At 43.2% G+C, this 15,982-nt stretch overlaps 1 protein-coding gene across 2 annotated transcripts in view; it reads left to right on the forward strand.

The window, feature by feature from the left end:
* The first annotated feature begins 1,459 nt into the window (after positions 1 to 1,459).
* The window catches only part of GALNT1 (polypeptide N-acetylgalactosaminyltransferase 1), a 100,881-nt gene continuing 86,358 nt past the window's right edge, over positions 1,460 to 15,982 (forward strand). For both annotated transcript variants that reach the window (XM_075416724.1, XM_075416722.1), the window contains exon 1: positions 1,460 to 1,570. The gene's annotated coding sequence lies outside the window, so the exon portion shown is untranslated. The remainder of the gene's footprint in view (positions 1,571 to 15,982) is intronic.

A 15,982-nucleotide genomic window follows, 5' to 3' on the forward strand; every position in this document is an offset into this window, starting at 1 on the left:
TCTTTAAAGACAGAAATAAATGGAAGCACCAGCAAAATTCCCCACAAAACTATGGGGTACCAGTATGAAGGTGTTTGGCACTCACCTAACTTTGCCAACACACCTTCTTTTTTTTTTTCTCTCTTCCTTTCCCTGTTTAAATTCTGTTTAGAAGATAGAGTTTCCGCCAAGGAACTCGTTAAATGTGCTTATAATGAGCACAGCATGGTTTTTGGGTTCTGTAAACAAATACCTCTTTAAAGTTATACATCATTTCAGAGACTGAAGATTCACTCGTCAAGGAAACCCAGTGTTTTCCTCACTAAAACTTTGCTAGTTAGACTTTTTAAAGAGGGCATGCAAACTTTGATCTATAAACTTTAAAAAGCTGAAGTTAAGAGCAGGGAAAGATAAAACACTTCCCAGAATTCAAGCGTCAAAATATATCTTGGGGGGGGAAGTTGTGTCTCGAAGTAATTCGCTAGCTGCGTTACACACCCTCGGTACACCGGCGCCGGTACAGGGCGCCTGCCCACCATCTTGGCGCCGCAGCAGGCCCCATGCCCACGGCCGCTGCCTTGCTCGGGGCCGCTGCGCGGAGACGCCTTGTCGCAGCCACATCACAGAATCGTTAGGGTTGGAGAAGACCTCTCAGATCACCAAGTCCAAGCGTCACCCCAAGGCCGCCACGCCTGCAGGACCATGTCCCCAGGTGCCACGTCTACACGTGTCCGAACCCCTCCCGGGGTGGTGACGCCCCGAGGCCACACTTCTCCCAGCTGCGGGCCGGGAGCCGGGCTGGGGGCCACACACGGGACGCCGAAGCCCAGCGAGGAGCCGGGAACCGCTGCCGGCCGCCATCCGCAGGCGCGGGCACGACGACGACGCAGGTCCCCACAGCCCGGCCCGGCCCCGCTCCCGCCACCCCCGCCCCGCCGCCGGCGGGAGCGCGCATCCGGGCCAGCGGCGGGTGGGGGCGGTGCGCGCGGGCTCCGCCCAGGGCGGGGGTCACCGCCCCTTCCCGTGCGCCCGCCCCCCAGCGCCGCCGCCGCCGCCGCCCCCGCGCCGGTGATGGAGACGCGGCGCTGAGGAGGGCTCGGGCGGGAGAGGGAGCGGCAGCGAGCGGGGGCGCCGAGGACGGGGCATGCGGAGCGGGCGCCACCGGGGGCTGCAGCCGCGGGCTCCGAGGCGCTGAGGGAGGCGGCGGCGGCTGCTCCGCGGGGCTCCGTGTGACCGCGCCGCTGCGCCCGGAGCGCGGCTGCCGGCAGCCGCAGGAAGAGGGGGGCCGGGGCGGCAGTGGCGCGGCGCTCCTTCCCCGGCCGCGGAGCGAGGCGCCGGGTCCCCGCGGCTGTAGCGGCCGCCGCCGGCAGCCCGGCCGCGCCACGGAGACGGCGGCCGCGCCTCAGCCCGGCGCGAGGCAGCGGCCGCCGCGGCGAGAAAGCGGTGGGCGGCTCGGCCCCGTCCCCGCCGCCGCCCGGAGGATCTGCCCCGCGGGACTCTCCCCTTCGGGCGCCCGGTGACAGGCGCGGCCGGCGGCGCCCGCTGCCTCCCGCCAGCGGCCGGCCGCCCCGCAGCGAGAGAGCGGGCCGAGGTGAGTGCGGGCTCCGGGCGCCTCCGGTTCCGCTTCCCCCCCCCCCCCCCCCCCTCCCGCCCTGCGCTGGGGCTCGGGGAAAGGGAAGCGCCGAGTTCGGGCAGCGCCGGGCTTCTCTCCCCCCCCCCCCCCCCCCCCCCCCGCCCTGGGGCCGCCGCCCGGGCCGATCGCCGCTTCCTCGCCGCCGGGCGGGCGCGGCTCCCTGGGTTGCTCCTGGCCGGGGCAGGTCCGGGGACGTCCCGCTGCCGGGGCCGGGGAGCGGCATCCCCGGGGCGGCCCCCGCGCCGCGGTCACGGCGGGTCCGGCCGGGCAGCGGTCGCGTTGCGTAACGCGTGGCCGCTGCTGCCTCAGGCTTTCTCCTGCCTGCTGGAAGCCGGATCAGCCGCGTTTTGTTTCCTTTCGATTCGTAAGGCCGGGGAGGGTCGGAGAAACCAGGGCTCTCGTTCCGAGCGGCTGCCGAGGACAGCCTGGCGTTGACGTGGCTTCACCCGTGAGAGCAGAGGGCTGCTGCCGCCTGCCCCTCCGAGAAAGCAGAAGTGTGTCTCGTCTGTCGCTCGTCGTGTCCCTGCGTCTGGGTCCCGTGTGCCGTGTCCCCTCGCTCCCTCCCCCCGGGTATTATTAAGCACGGCAACGTCTCTTCAGGTCCTGCTGGTTTTCTGCGGTCTCTACAACCTCGCCACTTCGTAAACTCTCAGGGCGAGGTGCTGACATAGAAACTGATTTTTGCGCCGGGGCTGCTGAGAGAAATAACTTTTATGGCGATGAACGGGAGCGAAGCAGCCTCCTCTGTTTGTACAAACGACGTTGGCGCGGCACGAACGGTGAATGAATGCAGCGGACAGCTGTGCAACCCAGAACGATGTAGCTGACCGTGTATTTCTGTACGCTGCTACTCTCAACTTTGCTCCCTTGCAAAGGCGGTGGAGATCGTGCTGCTCTGAACGCTTGGAACACCACAGAACTCGCTTTTCTCGTAAATACAAAGGATTGCTTATATTGGAGAAAGTGTTTCGTGTTCTGGTGCCAGCTCCATCGTTTTGTGTGACTTGGGATTTTGTCCGTGTCCTCCTGTGAGGCTGGCCTGTTTTAAGTGGTATCGCTAGCAGTTTCAGTTTGAGTTTGCTGCATTTTGTCTGGCTTTACCTTATCTGTAAAACATGAGTGCACATCAGAGATAATGATTGTCGATAGGGAAATTGTGGCAGCATGGTTGTCTGCAGAAAAGTGATACAAATGGTACCCGGCAAGGACATCACATACAAGCCACCCTTGAGATCAAGGTGATAATGAGAACGCTTGGACTATTATTGGATGCTGCCCGGCTTTTCAGAATGGTGAGCTACGTGAATGAGGATGCCTTACTCCTCACGCGCCTTGTTCCTGTAGGAACAGGGCAGTTCAAAGACACTAGTGAAAGTCATGGAAATGTTTTAAAAATACCTTGTGGCAGTCATTGCACTTTTATACAAAAATTCCACCCCCCACCCCCGTCATCTCAAACTGGGTTTGTTCAAATGAGTTCAGGAATAAGCTATACAGAGGAAGAATGGAGGTAATTTAGAGTGAATTTCAATGCCAAATTGCTGCTGTAGCGAAATAGTACCCTGCTGTCCATTCTTTGCTGCGTAGATGTTGGTAAACTCTGTTAGCTGTAAACTTGTTAAATGTTTTTCTTTCTTCTATCACCAAAAGAGCATGATGTTTATCTTTGGGATGGGAACAACAAAGTAGCTCCAGGGACACTCATCTAAAAATAGAGTACTTCCAAATACTTAAATCATTTGAATGCAATTTACATGTTTAGTTCAAGAGACAATAGATTCTTGACAGATTTTGCATTTTATATTTTTAGTGGGTTTTTTTTTGGTGTTTTTTTAGTTTAGTGCACATGATAAGTCTCAGACTATCTACCTAGCACAAAAGTTTGATTCACAGGACCAAAATGGTTTGACATTTGGCTCTGCAATCCTCTCCAATCTGTTTCTTTAAGTTGTCTTCTACGTGGAAGTACAGGAACCATCTCTAGATGCAAGCTGACCTGTATTGGGAGCCTTCAGTGCTTACAAGGAAAAGGACTGGCCTACAAATTGAAGCAGAACTTTGTTTTGCATAAGATGCATTAAAATATCTTTTAGCTGTTGGAGTGGTGCTTTTGAGAATGACGCTGTTTCGTACTTATGAACGAATCACTTTATCAAGAATTCTGAAGTTTTTGTGTCTTAAATTATTAAGCGATATCTGGAAGTCTGTAGTGCTGTCCTTTAGGCCAAGTTGTAGTCTGTGTTTTGCATTCCAGTGCTGCTCTTCAGCACCTTGATTTTGAAAGTTTGTTTGGAAGGTGGCAGTTTTGGTATGTGTGTCTGTCTCCTCGCGGTGCCAGCATGGTGTTTGTGGCGTTGAAATTGTGGCAGTGGAGCTGATTTGGAGTTCATCTAGATGCACAGCTTGTGGCAGATGCGGGAAGTGTTACAGGCAGATGCTGAATACTGCTGTTATGGTATGGGTCTTACACCAATATTTGATGGAAGTAGACTTGGATCCTTATATGCGACGTTCATCATCCCAGTCCAGTTTTCTGTCCTCCTTTGACTATTGGTAGATTTTTTATTGTAAAGATGCACTAGAAATTACTTTGAACATTCAATTATGCATTGTATCAAAAAAGTATGCCTCTGAACTGTATACTTCCCACTTTGGCTGAGCAGTATCTTAATTTTTGAGGTGCAAATTATTTCCCTTCCATTTATGTTGTTCAGTCTACTTCTAACTATATGCTTTTTCATGTCTTGCTCTGTGATTCTTTGTATTAACAGTGTTACTATCTAATTCTTTTTATGCAAGTTTCTTCAGACACCTAATCTAATAATGCAGCAGCCTTTTTTGGGTAATAATTAACAATGAAGCACTAGTTTTATGTGAGGGTACCACAGTTTTGATAGTGCTTGCCACTGCTGCTTTTGAATTCTGATACTTTTAATTTTCAACAGCTACGTTCTGATATTGAACAGAGATCTTCCTGGAGTTCCACAGGGATGCATGTAATCGTCTTGTTTATACTAGGTCTACTTAATTTGGAAGGTTGCTGACCATACTAATAATTCTGTCTGTAACTTTGTGACACTTAACATTGAATTTTATCTGCCACTGTGTTACCTGTACGTCATGGTTGACTAGCTCCCAGCTGGTTCCATTTTTGGTCTTCTGTACTTGACTAGCCTACATAACTGTTAACTTTTCTACTTGCTTTTCCAGATCACTAATTAATGCCTTTAAATGTTGCTTGCTTTATGGATCCTTAAAGCATCCTGCTGTTAACCTTTTGCTGTGTTGAAACTTGGCTACCTATTCATAGTCCAAGCCTCCTGTTTCTTAGCTAGGAATAAAACAAAATATTTAAAGTGAAATGTAACTGAAATCTGCAAAATACATCTGCAGTGTTGTAGTCATGGCTTTTACTCAACTTTTACCACCAAATCTATTCTTGACAGTAGTATTCTAAATTTAGAATCTCCAAATAAAATGTTTTAACTGTATGCTTGTCAATAAAAGCATTTTGACACCATCTTCCACTAATTCTGGCAGAGCATTTTTTCCCTTTTACGGTCTTTCTAGTGAGCTTAGTCCATTATGTGAAATCAGTCCATCATAAAAATCAATGGAATTGATATACTTTTAGCTAATGTATTAAAGAGCTGGCTAACTGCTCTATTATTCACTTTTGATTGCTTAAACGTGGTTTTACACTATGAAATACAAAGATTCTTAAGGGGCATTTATGTTTGGCTAAATTAGAAGCTTGTGACTTTGAGCACTGCACAAATATCTTGTGCATTTACTGTGCTGTGGTAACTCCCAGCTCATGGAGGCGTTCTTACCATCAGGTTCACATGAAGGTCTGATTATAATCCAGTAAAGAGAATTGACTTGAATTTTAAAGCCCTGGACTGTGCAGGTTACCAAGTGGTGGTTTGTAATTCCTTGTAGGAAATATGATTTTGATTCCTTGTGTCTTTGAAGGGCCAATGGAAATGAGCAGTCAGCATGGAAGGGTGTGTTTAGCTGATAAACCTCAGTTGTCGCTGAACGCAAATGTGATTGGAGACCTGGTCAGTTAAGAAAAGGTACCCTTGGCAAGGTGGTCTCTATAGATTGTCTGTTGATATCACTTATCACCTTTGCTTCTGTGATCCATTTATTTTCAGTCATTAACAGAAAAAAGCAACTAATTTTTTTTTTTTTACCTTCTTCTCTTCTGCCTTTAAGTGGTAGGCAACTATGGTATGGAACTTGATTGCGAAGTGGCTTCAAAACTTTTTTTTTTTCCCCAAGGTATTTGGTTTTGGTATTAGAGTGGTCAGCTTCGTTTCTGTGGAATTAAAAAAGTTGTCTTTAATAGTCAGAGTTTTGTAACGGTGCCTTTTGACTGGAATCGGTGTTCGATGACCACTGCAACTCTCACTGATAGTTTGAGCTTGTGTATTTACCTTTATTATCGGATCTTTTCCAGCATTTGAGAGAGATGCAGGTAAGGATATTGAGCACTATGTGTGTTGCAGACTGCCATCTATGCAACCTGGTAGTCCTTAAGACGTTTGTGTGCGTTATCCTCTGAGCAGATACTGCTGATGAAGACCAGTATAAAGCAGCAGCGGTTTGCTGCTGTGGAATTTCAGACTGTGGGACCAGCTGATGTACAGTTGCTGTGAAATTCATTCCTAGTTAAGGAGAGAAGTGTTTTCGTACTTCTTTCTTTTTCTTGTGTCGTGCTAGTGTCAACTTTCAGAAACTTTGTTAGGAAACTTATCCAAAAGATAAGCCAGTTCAGTGTGCTGCTGTCTAGCTGAAAGAGCATTAGCATCCTTTGGAGGCAGAAAGTGTGAATTGCTCTTTTGTTCCATAATGCTTATTTTGCTTTTTAAAATTCTGTCCTGTAAACTGCAAGCCAGTGTAGTATTGTAAATATTTTGGAAAGTGTACTTTATTTTCACTAGTGCTGATGTTGGTTAAGCTGCTGTACAAGTGGTAGAATCTCTAGGATTTTTTTTCTGTAGGATTTCTTACCGTAGATAAAATCTTACCTTTTTTTCTGTACAAATAGTATTTCTTTGTAATGGAGTGTGGTACTGTTTTCATGTTGAATACCAATATTTCTTCATGTAAGGGAATTCCTGATGTGTAAGCGAAGTCATATGACAAAATTTGTCATCCCAGTTATGCAGAACAATTGAATCAGGATGATAGTCAACATTAGTTGCTTGTGAATACTTGTTACCAGCAAGTGAGAGGGTATGTCGTGTTCTTTGACTTTTTTTTTTTTTTTTTTACAGTGCATTAGCATAGACTCCAGGGCTTCAGCCTGGTGCTTCCCGTCAGCCAGAGGAATTACAATAATATCACAGTGCATACATATCTCACACTAAGTAGTTCTACAGGAGACAGGAATATGAGCCTCGTTTTACAGGCATAGCATGATGAAGGCCCACAGGGCCTGAAGAACTTGAATCCAAATCTGTTTACTTTTCTATAGCCATGGGTCATCTTTATCTTACCTTTTTCCATGCCATTTAAGCCTGCGCTCTATATGCTATCAGGTTTTTAGTGCAAGTTGTGAATGATAACCAGAATTGCACTGAAAATTAAAAGGGAAATGATAATGCCAGGATTCTTCCAGGGAGAGGGAAAAAAAGTTTGATTTTGTAGTGTGTGTTGTGTTGTGTGTTTTTTTTTTTTTTTTTTCTTTTGGAGGGTTCTGTGAGGAACAAACCAGGGGATGGGAGTATTGGTAACAGATTGGAATCAATTGTCAGTGTGTAGAGAGAGACCTGGAAGCCCTTGTTACATATCTGAATGAAGAAGCTGACTGAAAAGCAGGCTGAAAACTTGATCAAACGACCGTGGATGTCTGTAAAGAGAAAGAGGTGTCTAGTACTGGTCTTAATCAGATGTCCCCACAACAGTGTTCTAGAATGAGTGTAACTCATGGCCAAGGTGAGCAAGGACTAATACAAGCATAAAGCTGTGTGTCACCCCAGCCAAAAGTAGATGACAAGCGAACGTAACTTCATGTGGTTGGCTCTTAACTTTGTTAGGTGATGCTCTTTTTTTTTTTTTTGTTAAAAGACAAACCATCCCACAAATACAATAGGCTTTTGAATCTTCAGATGGTCCAAGTACAGATTAGTTGTAGGTGAAAAAATAGGATTGGTTGGAGTTGTGCTTTCAGTCTGTGTGACATTCATCAGTTTGATTACCATTATGAATAATTTATCATTAAGAACAACCTGGGCTCTTCTGTGCATATCCTGTTCAGGATGTTGCTGCATTAAATACATTGAAGAGAGAGCATTCACTGATGGGGCATTTTTGAAGTATCTTTAAGGACTCATTTAAGTTAAAATTAAACTAATGGTTTTATTTAATTTTCAGTTCACTGTGTATTCATGGTAATTGGGATTGATATACTTTTCAAACACAGAAGCTGAATTCTAATTCTAGATGCAAAACTCTGCTTGGACTAATGTCTCCAGACAGTACTTCTGTAAGAAATTACTTCAATTTCTGCTGATTGGAATACTACTTTGAATGTCCAGTTTGCGAGTTAGTGACTGTTGTGAAGAGGTTAAGGACGCATTTCTACAGGACGTCTTTTATTTTTAAGACGACTTTGTGGTTTTAAACTCTGTCTATAGTATCATGTGAATGTAATGAATGTCTGCTATCCTTGTCTTTGAAAAATGGTGGAATACAGCATATCAGAGCAGTCCTGGTCCAGAGATATTTGGATTAACAGGTATACTTAGAATAGCCAAAAAAAACCCCACCCAAAAACCACCCCTGCAAGCAGTGTGTGACTTTGTTCACCCGTTTTTCAATTTATTCTTGCAATTTTTTCTTCAGGGCTCACTGATCAGAAGTTTAAGAAATATAGGTACTTAAATTAGTTTAGTAAATCTATTTTGTTTTCAGTTTTCAAATTCTGGAGATAGTGTGGACATGTACAGATCATATTACAAATATTAAGCTTCCTAATGGCAACAGAGGTACTGCAGTTTAAATACGTTTATTTGAAATATATATTTCAAGAAAAATGAAATTCACCCCTTAAGGCCCTCTGCCTGCAAGAGGTGGTAAAACTGAAATCCTTTTTCAGGCTGACGTTTCTAAATATTTGATTTTGTGGTTTATTTTCCTGAACTGAAAGTCTCAGAACTGGCATGAAAGATATGAAGTAATTCATTTCAGTAACTTTAGGGAGTAGAAAAGCGCAGTACCACCTTCAGGAGCCTTAATGCAGATTAAAAAACTGCACTCTGTACCTTCTCACAAACTTTGAAAGGCCTTTTGGTTCTTATCATGAGTGACTCCTTACTCCATTGCTCTTTGTTTAGAAAAAGGGTTACAGATAGCGTAGGAAAGTCCAGTAAGTTAAACTTGCATTTGCTTGAGACTTAGCTTTAATCTAAGTATCTGGCCTTTTTAAAGAACAGATGTAATATTTTGGAAATGTGGTCTAAAGTAGCTGTGGGAAAACAACTCCAGGCTGCTCAGTGGTTCCTTCAACTTCTTCTGTGGTTTATTTGGGCACTGAAGTGAATAAGGAGGATAATGTGACAGGAAGGATGCACAGAAATTCTGTATTCTTTGTAAAAGTTGAAGTTCCCTGCGAAAGCAGTACAGAACGGGGCAGCTACTGATATGTTAGATGGCGTACTCATCAAAAATGTGGGGTTTTTTTTAGCTTCAGATTGGTTTTAAAGTATGGCATCACTGGTTTTATGGACATTGGACTAAAATATTTTCGAAGTGTATAGATCAACATCAACCTTAAGGACTGCTTCAGCTGTTCAGAGTTCCAGAAGTAAATGGTTGATAATCAAGCCTTCAAAATAACTCTAATCTGCTAAGAGCTTAATAAGTATTGGTAGTATAGCTTTAGAAAAAGTAGCATTCATTATGGTTTTACGTACTCTAAGCTGTATTTCATGTTCAGATGTGAATAGATTCATTGAGTTGCTGGGAGCTGCATTAATATATTGTCAAGTCTAAAAGAATTTGTATGTTTGTGGTTGAAATTCTGCTTTGTTGTACAAAATGTTAAGGAATGAGGCAGTACCTTGATTGTCCAGTAACACTAACAGACTCCTGCAGAAAATAATAAACATCAAGTCTTGTAAAAGTATGATTGGAAGAAAGATAGCTAAAGGTAGTACAGCAGAATCAGAGTTACTCTGACAAAAGCATCTGAAAAAAATGTACATATTCAAAAGGCATATGGTACAGTTGCCAAAGGCTATCTTTTTTGGTATTACAAATTCAAGTACTGTTTCATAATATTATTCACATTATTCTGCTATGGTATCATCTCATTGAACAAAAAATGGTGCTTAAAAAACATGAACAGTTCTAGGAGTCTAGTGAGTAATCAGAACTGGTTAAAACACTTTAAAGCAACATTCACCTCATGTATGCAACCCCAGCACAAAACTTTTTTCTCCAGCAAAATATACTTGTCAGGCTAGATACCTAATTTTGCACTGCAGTTCTAAATCATAAAAACTTTGTATCTACAGTAGTTAATTTTAAAAAAATGTAAGGTAACCAATGCCTGAAAGAAACGAAGTAATCTTGTATATTGAATTTAAGTCTTTGAAAAAGAAGCCCTATAAAAACCAGAAAGCCCAGCCCCTTGTTTCTGGAAGTATTTCCTTCCTTCGTCATGTTTCTTTCTTTTAGTTCCTTTTGGATTTTGCAGAGTTGTCAGATCACGTGTTTTGTTTTGTCTTTCCATGTCCAGGAAAGCTAATCACTCTTCTGCAACCACTTAAGGCTTGAAATCTGCTGTGTGCAAGAAACCAATTGTACCAATCTCAGCTGTGATCTGATTCACAGAAGTACAATGTAATTTTCTTGCTTTGAATTATATCAAAGCTTTCCATTCGGTTTTAGACTATCATGACTATTCATTTTTTCCCCAAAAATTGTGCTTTCCCAAACACAGTAAGAACTTAGACCTGAAACAATGGTGTCTTTGTATTTCGTGAGTGTTGTGTATGTTTGAAAGGCATCTACGGACTCTTTAAGATATTTTTCTCTTTGTTGAAAACTTCATAAAACATCTCAGCTTCTGCCAGGAAAACGGTGCCTTGTATTTTTTATAGCGTACCTTGTTATTTGCAGTAGAGTTGAATAGCACTGCGTGGTGGTCACTAGTTTGCACTAATCCACTAGTTTAGATCACTAGTGTTTTGAAACGAAGAACCCACAATGGGATGGCTTTTAAAATGAGCAGGCTTGCTTTAGTGTCACTTCTGTGCAGAAGAGCCCAGACTTAAATAGCATGCAGGTCAGGCGCTGATTTCCAAATCGAATGTTTGACCTTGGGATCCTCATAGCTAAATTCTCAACTCTGAGGCTGTAAAACTATTTGGTACCAACTTTCTTATAACCAAACCATCTTTTGTTGCAGAGACTAATGAAATTATGATTCACTACAGCTTCCATCTGCAGGGACGAGCTGTACAGTTTATTTCTGTGGAGCAGAAACAAGAAGAATTTGTTGTTATTCCGAGAGACTGTTTGCTACGGTATCTGTCACTTGTAAAGTGCTGGCTAATTGTTAGTTTAAAACAGCTTTTATAAATTACTGTTGTAGCATATCAGTTTAACAGTTTTCCATAATTTGTGATTTCTCAGTTTCTTCCGTGTGGTTGGGTGTATCATTAATTTTTATTCAGAAGGATGTGGTAATGGTTCAAGAATGGGAGTGGAGAAATGTATCTGAAATACGTTAAAATAATAGAAATTGATAGTAATTTGTGGTTTTGATATCTAGTTTGACATGTCTTTGAGACCTGGCGGTCTGAAAGTGAAGCACAAACTTTTTCAGAAAATTTTTTGTTTTTTAGTGTAACTCAAGTATTTCAGAATAAAGAAAATTACCTCAAAGCCAACTAACCGAGAGTGCTGATTTTACTGTACTAGTGCTTGGACAGTATTCAGAAAAGGCGTGCGGTCTTGTATTTTCCTTTGCATGTGAGTTCTTGACATAATTTAATTTACTGGAGATATTTCAATGTGTTTTGAATAACTTAATCAGTTTCTTTGTGTTTTAACAGTCTGTTCAATGGCTACATATAAGGTAAACTAGGATATCTGAGTTTTGCAGTTTGGAGGAAAGGGGATTAGTTTGGCTCTTTGGTGGGGGCTGGAACTGCTACTGGTATCATGGAACTTGTCACAGGCTGAGCAGTCACTTTCAGACACAAGGAGGAGAAAGTTTAGCCTGTCCTATGAAAACAGTTGTTGAAGAATTATCTTACTTTTCCAAAAGTGATTTGTTTCAGATGGAAGGTGGAAAAAAAGTATTTATTTTAAGAGCGTGAATGCTTATGGCGTAACATTACTGAAAAACCTCTTAAGCTTATGAAATCAACTGTATATAGACTAGGGAAATTTTAAGAGACTTCTATCTTAAAACTGTGTATATGTCTGAAAATCTTTGTATCTACTGTAAATGAAGGTTTATGGAAGAAATACTGTTTTCCATTCAGCTTCAGAAAAAAGGCTGAACAGAGTTATAAATAAACTTTTTTTTTTTACATGGCTCTTTCAGGAGAGTGGAAAGTTCAAGACAAAACTTCAATAAACGAAAAGTTTGAAGGACATTTGGAAAAACTTAGGCACTTGCTTTGGTTGCATCTGTATGCATCAAAAGTCCAGTCCTCAAGTGGTGGGAGGGGCATTTCCCTGTCCGTACCATCACTGGCTGGGGTTCTGTTCTCTGCCCGCAGCTTGTCTGTTTTATCATTGTATGTCAAATGCGTAACATCATGCCCTGTGGTACTCCTTGTTATAAAAGCTAATAGTGCTTTTAGGTGAATGCTTGCCCCAGCCTGGCAACTAAAATCGCTTTGTCAGGAGAGGAAGAGTTGCCTTTAGAGACAGTTTGATATCCTGCCCTGTTCACCGTTGACTCTCCATTGCTCCTCCCTCATGCTCTCTCCACCCCAATTTGTAGGCTGCTTTTTGTCATACTCGATGGGCAAAAGTCCCCAAAATATTAAATCTGCACAAGTTTGGAGAAGATTGTTGCTAAGGAAGAAGACAACTCAGCAGCTCAACAGTTTTCTAGCCTGCCAGTTGACTAGTAAGCCACATTTTTGACTGCCCAAGTGGCACACCTAAACCTTGGAACAAACCCTAGTATGTGATCGCTCTTGCTGATTTGGTAATTGAGAGATGTAGCAGAGATATAATAGTATCATGTGAGGAATAGATGTTTTGGGGATCCAGGAATGAAGAACAGCTCATAAGGGGCAGCAGCAGCAAAGTGCTGAGTTTATTGCTGTTCACCGAAATCTATGGGAGATCAGCTTGCAAGTTCCGCTTTCCACAAGGTGGAATAACTTGTTTTAGCAAGGGCTGCTTGCAGATAGAGTATGGCTTATTTCTAAGCGTCGGCATTCCATCAGGTATTTTTCAGTGTGCTGCTGCTCCTACTGCAGCTGGTCCTTTTAAATTATAGAAAAGTCGCCAGCTGCTGCTGCAGGGTAGTTTTTTTAGAAGACTATAGTGGTAAAAGTTGAACCACTTTGCTTGCATAAATGAGCAGCTGGTCATGTTTCTTCTTCCCAACACAAAGTTTCCACAGTTTTCTTATGAACTTTTCAATCTGAATTTACCAAATGTATTTTTTTTTTTTACTATGAATAGTTTGAAATCCACTCTTAGAAGAGATAATCAGCTTATAAAATGGCTATTTTGTAAGTATGCTATCTCCTGTTCTTCTCTTGAAAAACCAGAGAACAGGAGAGCAGACTTCAGACAAGATGAGATTAGTGTAGTGTTCATACACGTGAAGGACGTAAGCTGATGTAATTAGAGAGAGTACTAACCTAGTTTAATGACTTTCTGAATACCATGAGGAGAAGGAATAGAGGAAGGTCAATTCACTGTCTTTATGCTAATATTTTCTACACTAAAATTCAACTGGATACCTTACTGCATTGGGAAAACAAAGGCTTACTTCTTAACTGTGACAGCTACTTGCACAGAAGGGTGGTATGAGAAAGTTAATAAAGATACTGTCTGCTCAGACTTTCTTCAGATTCAGTTGTTGGATATTTAGTTATGACCTAGTTTCTTTGGTGGACATATGTTCTACACTGTAATGTCACAGAAAGTATTAGGAAAGACTTCTCATACTACAAAGAATAGTATAACCATTTATAATATCTCACTTTTCTGAATGAATGCTACTAATTAATATGATTTTAAGGACTTCACTGTTACTAAGAAGTGAAATGTTAATCTAAGTGTGGACATACTTTTAACATTGTTGTCACGTATACTTTCACTCCAGTTTTTACCTGAATTATCTGCTTTTTCTACATGTAATATGTAGCATTATAACAACTTTACTGGCTTAAAAAAAATAATCCTACAAAGATTTGGTTACTTCAAGCCTTGGAGTTAATAAAACCTGAGAAAAAGCGTAGGTTGCCTTAAGGTATCTTTTAAGGATGTATTTTTTAATTTGTTGCTAATGGTATCTTAATTATGTGTTTACATTGATCTGCCTAACAGGGATTGCTCTGTTTTTTTGTCTTAGCATACTAACAAAAATTTGCAAATTACATGTAATACAATACATTTTGTTACAATCAAAGTTCCCTTCATTCTGATAATGTTCGTGGATCATTGACGTTCTTTTCAAAGCATAAGTAAATCACTGGGTCACAATATTGAAATGCTGTACTGTTGGCTCCTCAGCCTGTAATTATTCTAGTAAGTATGTAAGCTGTAAATGGTCAAAAGCTAGACCTTTGCTTAAAAAAATAGAATAAAAGCTTATAATGAGACATTGCGTTATTGAAGGCTGTTTCAAAAGAAGTAGATTGCTTCAACGAGCAAATGTTTGAAACTGAGGAAAATTGGGACTGGGTGGCATAAGTGATGTTACCAAGCATCTTTTAGTCATTAAAAGTAGTTCGGGGTGGGTCAGAATTAGAGACTTTAGTAGTATCTGAACAGCTTTGAAATAAGAACTCTGGTACAAGATCCTGTTGATCAGACTAAAGCTTTGATCTCCAGCCTTCCCTGGACAACTGTGACGAACAATGTGAAGGAAGCAATGACATTCCTCTTTTCAACTTTTTAATTTACTGGAGCTACATTGAGTCTCTCCTAGTCAATACTTTCCCTAAAGGCGTGCCTTGTGGGCTCCAAGTATAGGCAGACAGGAATTGAGGAAATGAAGACCAATAGGAGAGCAAACGGAAGAGTTGGCAAGAGAGAATAAAATGTGAATCTCAGAATCACAGAATGGTGGGGGTTGGAAAGGACCTCTGTGGATCATCTAGTCCAACCCCCCTGCCAAGGCAGGGTCATCTACAGCAGGCTGCACAGGACCTTGTCCAGGCGGGTTTTGAATATCTCCAGAGAAGGAGACTCCACAACCTCCCTGGGCAGCCTGTTCCAGTGCTCTGTCACCCTCAGAGTGAAGAAGTTCTTCCTCGTGTTCAGACGGAACTTCTTATGCTTCAGTTTGTGCCCATTGCTCCTTGTCTTGTTGCTGGGCACCACTGAAAAGAGTCTGGCCCCATCCTCCTTAAGATATTTATAGGCATTTATAAGGTCCCCTCGCAGCCTTCTCTTCTTCAGGCTGAATAAGCCCAGCTCCCTCAGCCTCTCCTCGTAGGACAGATGCTCCAGGCCCCTCACCATCCTTGTAGCCCTCCGATGGACTCTCTCCAGTAGTTCTTCACCTTTCTTCAGATGGGGAGCCCAGAACTGGATGCAGGACTCCCTACAGGGCCTCACTAGGGCAGAGTAGAGGGGGAGGAGAACATCCCCTGACCTGCTGGCCACATTCTTCTTAATGGACCCGAGGATACCACTGGTCTTCTTGGCAACCAGGGCACTCTGCTGGCTCATGGTCAACTTGTCATCCACCAGCACTCCCAGGTCTCTCTCCACAGAGATGCTTTTCAGCAGGTCAGCCCTGAACCTGTACTGGTGCATGGGGTTGTTCCTCCCCAGGTGCAGGGCCCTGCACTTGCCCTTGTTGAACTTCACCAGGTTCTTCTCTGCCCAACTCTCCAGCCTGTCCAGGTCTTGCTGAATGGCAGCACAGCCTGTGGGTATATTAGCCACTCCTCCCAGTTTTGTGTCATCAGCAAACTTGCTGAGGGTACACTCTAACTCTTCATCCAGGTCATTGATGAATAAGTAGAGTCAGACTGGGCCGAGTACTGACGCCGGGGTAACCCCATTAGGTACAGGCCTCCAACTAGACTCAGTGCAGCTGATGATAACCCTCTGAGCTCTGCCATTCAGCCAGTTCTCAATCCACCTCACTGACCACTCATCCAGCCCACACTTCCTGAGCTTCCCTAGGAGGAAGTTATGGGA

This window comes from Opisthocomus hoazin, chromosome 3 (genome assembly GCF_030867145.1).
Source record: "Opisthocomus hoazin isolate bOpiHoa1 chromosome 3, bOpiHoa1.hap1, whole genome shotgun sequence".
Taxonomy (NCBI): Eukaryota; Metazoa; Chordata; class Aves; order Opisthocomiformes; family Opisthocomidae; genus Opisthocomus; species Opisthocomus hoazin.